This window comes from Mus pahari, chromosome X (assembly GCF_900095145.1).
Source record: "Mus pahari chromosome X, PAHARI_EIJ_v1.1, whole genome shotgun sequence".
Classification (NCBI taxonomy): domain Eukaryota; kingdom Metazoa; phylum Chordata; class Mammalia; order Rodentia; family Muridae; genus Mus; species Mus pahari.
The window spans coordinates 82247666-82254805 of NC_034613.1; positions in this window are offsets into that span (position 1 = coordinate 82247666).

Here is a 7140-nt window from a genome sequence, read left to right on the forward strand (position 1 = left end):
GTAGTAGGATCTGATGATGTTCTGGATTTCCTCAGGGTCTGTTGTTATGTCTCCCTTTTCATTTCTGATTTTGTTAATTAGGATGCTGTCTCTGTACCCTCTAGTGAGTCTGGCCAAGGGCTTATCTATCTTGTTGATAGAAAACTGATTTTTTTCTTTCTCCCAGTAGGTACCAATTGAATATAGCTTCTGAGGGAAGGGATTTTATGCCTTTGTCCCTTTCTCTGTGCTAGGATTTTTTCTGACTTGAACTTCTTTAGGTCTTGTGCATGTAACTCTGTGAGTTTAGATGTACATCAATTCATGTTGTATTTGGAAGATGGTATTTTCTTGCAGTCATCTATCACCTCTGGCTCATTCATGCTTGAAGAGAGGCACTTGATGAAGACATCTGACTTAGGACTGAGTGCTCCAAAATTTCTCACTTTCTTTACATCATCCAGTTGTTGAGGCCCCTGTGTTAATCCAGTCTACTAAAAGAGGAACCTTCCCTAATGAAGACTGAGTGGAGTATTGAACTATGGTCACAGCAATTAAGAGTCATTTTATGCCTGGCGTGGTGGCGCACACCTTTAATCCCAGCACTTGGGAGACAGAGACAGGCAGATTTCTGAGTTCCAGGACAGCCTGGTCTACAAAGTGAGTTCCAGGACAGCCAGGGCTACACAGAAAAACCCTGTCTCAAAAAAACCAAAAAAAAAAAAAAAAGAGTCATTTTATTGCTATGTTCCTTTAGCAGAATAATAGCAGTATGTTTTCAAACTAGGGCCCATGAACTATCGAATCTCGGGTTCTTAAACATATTAGCAGTTACAGGTATGGAGTGGTAAGGACCACTCTAATCCATGGAGTGCTCCTCAAATCCAGTAGAAAAGTGGTTGGTTAATACCATAATATTTGTAAAATTATTATATAAGTATATCTTGTAGCCATGTTGTTATTATGAGTCACAGGTTTTGCAGCTGGGTAATACTGATATTTCTTATCTGGTAGTGTGCATGGTATCTTTGAGCACCATGTACACTAGACAGTGGAGAGGAAGCTTATAGTTGAGCACCACCTTGATTTCTCCAGGTTCAGTGGCATAAATAATGTCTTCAGATACAGGATCTTACCATCAGGTTGTAGAGGTTAACCAATAGCATCGGCATTAGCCTGTAATATTAAGTGCATAGTTACATGAGACTACTTTGGCCAATGACTCAGCAACATGTAACTCATTCCTAGCACTGCAGGTTATACCTGGTAGCACTTTCTGTTTCCAGTTGTGACATTGTCTCCCACATTATAACTCCATTTAATTTTCTTTCATATATGTATATATTTCAGGAAGCTTTTACACAGTAATATGTTTTCTTATGGCTTTTCAAAAGACTTTTGGTAATAGTTGTCCCTTCATATAGTCCCTCCTTTAACTTTCCCTCCCACCCCATCCCACCCCACCCCAATTAATCCTCCTAGGCTAATTTCCCCTTCTATATTCTATTTCCCATTATTGAAAGTCCCTCTCCTCCCCCACTACACCCCCTCCCTAGCTCCTTACAAGCTACCTAAACCCGGTAGTTACTCTAACTGAAGCACACATGTCTAAAACTTATAAGATAATATCTAATCTAAAACAATCATATACTAACTGAACTTCTGGAGGTATCACCACTCCTAATTTTAAGTTCTACTACAGAGCTATAGTAATAAAAGCCACATGATATTAGCATAAAAATAGACTGGTTGATCAATGGAATAGAATCAAAGACCCAGAAGTAAATCTGTGGACACTTAATTTTTCACAAAGAATCCAAAATTATACAATGGGAAAAAGAAAGCATTTTAAACAAACAGTGCTGGTCTAACTGGATGTCTGCATGTAGAAGAATGCAAATAGATCCTTGTCACCCTGCACAAAACTCAATTCCCTTTGTCAGCAGGTATCAGTTAAAATAGTGTCTTCCTGCATGTATCGACTTTTTCTTCTTAGTTCTGTGATTTTGTCTGGCTTGAACCTGTGCATGTCTTGTGCAGATTGTCATGGTCTCTGAATTCATATGTAAATCAATCTTGCTGTGTCTTGAATATGCTATTTCCTTGGAGTCACCCATCATTTCTGGCCCATATACTCCTTCTGCCTCCTCTTCTTCCTAGATCCCTGTGAGGGCTCTCTTCAATTGCCACGGCTAGTAGTGTAATGATCTAGATAAGGCAAAAGGGGAGTCCAGTTTAACAAAATCCAGTAGCCCATGTTAGTTCAAACTTCTAGAGTCTGACACTGGGCCGCTAATTTTAGGTATATTTATAGTCTATTTATATACTTACAGGCATAAGTACAGTATAATATTAAAAAAAAGTTTCCTGGTATAACACAATCTGGTATAAACAATAAGGCATAATTACATTGAAACACTTCAAAATTCCTATCACTTCTTCCATGAAGATGGATTCTACAGATAGGCTATACATGTTACCTTAAGGGCCTATGGAAGAATCTTGTGTGGTATTGGTATTAAAGATAGCACAGAGGTCACCTAGGCTATTAACCACCTGGTCCTGTTTATGGGAGGGAACCCCTGAGCATACAGATAGCATAGAATTCACCTAGGTCATTAACTATATTGGGATACTGCTGTGGGAGCCTGGGGGAGACAGGTGGCCTGGCCCTACAGATAACATAAAAGTTACCTAACCACCTCCATTCCTAGCCTTCTGGGCCAAAAACAGGTTATACATCTCTTCATTTGAAGACAGCCCTACATTCCTTAGTGCTTATCTATGAGTGCAAGGACCTCTGTTCTCCCTCTCCCCCCAAAAAAAATATCCTCAAGGCTTGAGGGCAGGGATCTAATGAAGACATCTCATTTAGTACTAAGTGCTCCAAACTCTCCAACTCTCTACACATTCTCCAGTTGTAGGTCCCTGGATTAATTCTCATTTACTGAGAGAAGAAACTTCTTTGATTAAGCTTGAATGAGGCACTAATCTATGGGTGTAGCATCATACCTTAGAAGTCATTTTCTTGTTTTATTCTTTTAGCAGAATAATAGAAATGGGTTTTCCTCTAAGCCATGACCTATCCGCTCTCAGGGTCTTCACTACTTTAACAGTATCAGATATGGGTCCTTTCTCATGAAGTGGTCCTTAAATCCAATCAAAAACTAGTTGCTGTTATAGGTCACAGAGTTTGTAGCTATATGATATTATAATGATTACCTTTCCCCTCTTATAATGTGCAGAGTACCTTTTTAGCACAATGACAGCTAGTCAGTAAGTTAATGCTTCTAGTTGGATACCAACTTTACTTCTCTTTGCAACTGACACCTACTGAAAAAGGAAAAATCAGTTTTCTTCAATGATGTGTTACAAAGCATCTCAACCACACTCCACTCATTTATTATTATTTTCTTTATTTACATTTCAAATGCTATCCCAAAAGTTCCCTATACCCCACCCCCGCCCCTGCTCCCCTACCCACCCACTCCCACTACTTGGCCCTGGCCTTCCCCCTGTGCTGGGTCATATAAAGTTTACAAGACCAAGGGGCCTCTCTTCCCAATGATGGCCGATTAGGCCATCTTCTGCTACATATGCAGCTAGAGACTCGAGCTCAGGGGGTACTGGTCAGTTCATATTGTTGTTGCACCTACAGGGTTGCAGCCCCCTACAACTCCTTGGGTACTTTCTCTAGCTCCTCCATTGGGGGCCCTGTGTTCCATCCAATAGCTGACTGTGAGCATCCACTTCTGTGTTTGCCAGGCACTGGCATAGCCTCACAAGAGGCCGCNATATCAGGGTCCCTTCAGCAGAATCTTGCTGGCATGTGCCTTAGTATCTGGGTTTGGTGGCTGATGATGGGATGGATTCCCAGATGGGGTAGTCTCTGGATAGTCCATCCTTTCATCTTAACTCTAAACTTTGTCTCTGTACATATATGGGTATTTTGTTCCTTATTCTAAGGAGGAAGGAAGTTCTTTTATTGTTGAGAATGATTTTCGCTATCCTAGGTTTTTTGTTATTCCAGATGAATTTGCAAATTGCTCTTTCTAACTCTATGAAGAATTGATTTGGAATTTTGATGGGGATTGCATTTAATCTGTAGATTACTTTCAGCAAGATGGCCATTTTTACTATATTAATCCTGCCAATCCATGAGCATTGGAGATCTTTCCATCTTCTTATGTCTTCTTTGATTTCTTTCCTCAGAGACTTGAAATTCTTGTCATACAAATCTTTCACTTGCTTGGTTAGATCACACCAAGGTATCTTATATTATTTATGACTATTGTGAAGGGTGTCGATTCCCTAATTTTTTTCTCAGCCTGTTTATCCTTTGTGTAGAGAAAGGCCACTGATTTATTTGAGTTAATTTTATATCCAGCTCCTTTGCTAAAGTTGTTTAGCAGCTGTAGGAGTTCTCCAGTAGAATTTTTTGGGTCATTTATGTATACTATCATATCATCTGCAAATAGTGATATTTTGACTTTTTCCTTTCCAATTCATATCCCTTTGATCTCCTTTTGTTGTCTAATTGCTCTGGCTAGGACTTCAAGTACTATATTGAAGAGATAGGGAGAGAGTGGACAGCCTTGTCTAGTCCCTGATTTTAGTGGGGTTGCTTCAAGTTTCTCTCTATTTAGATTAATGTTGGCTACTGGTTTGCTATATATTGCTTTTATTATGTTTAGGCATGGGCCTTGAATTCCTGATCTTTCCAAGACTTTTAACAGGAAGGGATGCTGAATTTTGTCAAATGCTTTTTCAGCATCTAATGAAATGATCATGTGGATTTTTTCTTTGATTTTTTTTTTCTTACGAACTCTTCAAAGTATTCCACAAAATAGAAACAGAAGGAACACTACCCAATTCATTCTATGAAACCACAGTTATGTTGCATATTCTCCCTTGGAGATGGAACAGTTTCTGTCTAATCAAGAACCTGTCGCAATTTCCTTTCATAGAGGACTTCATAAGAGATTCTTTTCTACTTCTACCATGTTTAATGTTCCAAATAGATTTTTAAAACTGGTTGAGTGCATATTACTTTTAGCTTCAGAAGATATCATGTGTATTTAAGAGGCATTTAACTATTATAAATTATTTTGATGACTTAAAAATGTCAATAGTGTTGTATATTTTAAAATAAAATTTATTAGTTTAATAAAAATAACTACAAGAAAAGAAAAGACGAAAAATAATTAAAAGAGTTAGAGTATAGACTTTGAATAGTCATTGCAGTTTTCAGTTCCCAACATGGAATAAATAGATGTCACTAGATGCTACATGTTTTCTAGACTAAACATCAAATAGCTTGTCATGTACTTAAACCTGTGATATTCTATCAGGCATGTATAATCCATAGCCAATGTATGCACCTTATAGTAAGTGTTGCTACAGGTCTAGCAAAATTATGAACTTACTTAAAACTTTATGAATTTACCTGGGCAGTAGTGGTGCAGGCCTTAAGACCTAATACTCAAAAGGCAGAGGCAGGTAGATCTCTATGAGTTAGAAGACAATCTGATAACAAATACCAAACCAATCAAACAAAACAAAACCTAAAAAGCTATTGTGAGATTAAAAAACAAAACAATTACTGGGGGAGAAGGCTGTGGTAGGGATTCAAGAGGTGAACCACTTTAGTGATGTCTTCCAGAGTAAGTTATTTATTGTTGCATCTGATCCAGGATCAGTATACAGAAAAATCTATCAAGTAGCCTACTTTTGGTGCCAATGACATTTATTAAGTGATTCATAATTTTCTGGTCAGAAACCAAAAGTTTAGAGATATGAAAAAAGTATGAGCCAAAATTGTGAGACTGAGCATTTAATAAGGCAGTCAAGAAAATAACTAAGAATGCTTCACAGAGTTTTTGGATGAGTCACCCAAAAGAAGTCAGAAGCAATGTAGCCGAAGACTAAATCCAGTTGTGTTGTCACCAGCCTGAGAAATTCCCTATCCTTTAGGAATCTCCACTCAAGATTTTTATTTTATTTTTTATTAGATATTTTCTTTATTTACATTTCAAATGCTATCCCCTTTCCTGGTTTCCCTTCCGAAACCCCCCCTATCTCCTCCCCCCTTTCCCCTGCTCACCAACCCACCCACTCTTGCTTCCTGACCCTAGCATTCCCCTACACTGAGGCATAGAGCCTTCACAGGAACAAAGGCCTCTCCTCCCATTGATGACCGACAAGGCCATCCTTTGCTACATATGCAGCTGGAGCCATGAGTCCCACATGTGTACTCTTTGGTTGGTGGTTTAGTCCCTGGAGTCTAGGGGTACTGGTTAGTTCATATTGTTTTCCTCCCATGTGGCTGCAAACACCTTCAGCTCCTTGGGTCCTTTCTTCATTGGGAACCCTGTGCTCAGTCCAATGTTAGGATGAGAGCATCCACCTCTGTATTTGTCAGGCACTGGTGGAGCCTCTCAGGAGATGGCCATGACAGCCTTCTGTTAGCAAGCACTTGTTATCATTCACAAAAGTGTCTGGGTTTGGTGATTTGTATATGGGATGGATCCCCAGGTGGGACAGTCTCTGGGTGGTCATTCCTTCAGTCTCTGCTCCACACTTTGTCTCTGTAACTCCTCCCATGGGTATGTTGTTTCCCCTTCTAAGAAGAATCGACATATCCACACTTTGATCTTCCTTCTTCTTGAGTTTCATGTGTTTTGCAAATTGTATCTTGGGTATTCTGAGCTTCTTGGCTAATATCCACTTATCAGTGAGTGCATATCATGTGTGCTCTTTTGTGATTGGGCTATCTCACTCAGGATGATATTTTCTAGTTCCATCCATTTGCCTAAGGATTTCATAAGTTCATTGTTTTTAATAGCCGAGTAATACTCCATTGTGTAAATGTACCACATTTTCTGTATCCATTCCTCTGTTGAGGGACATCTGGATTCTTTCCAGCTTCCAGCTATTTTAAATAAGGCTGCTATGAACATTGTATTAGTCAGGGTTCTCTAGAGTCACAGAACTTACGGATAGTCTCTATATAGTAAAGGAATTTATTGATGACTTACAGTCTGCAGTCCAATTCCCAACAATGGTTCAGTAGTGGCTGTAAATGGAAGTCCAAGGATCTAGCAGTTGCTTAGTCCCACACAGCAAGCAGGCCAAAGAGCTAGAACCAGACTCCCTTCTTCC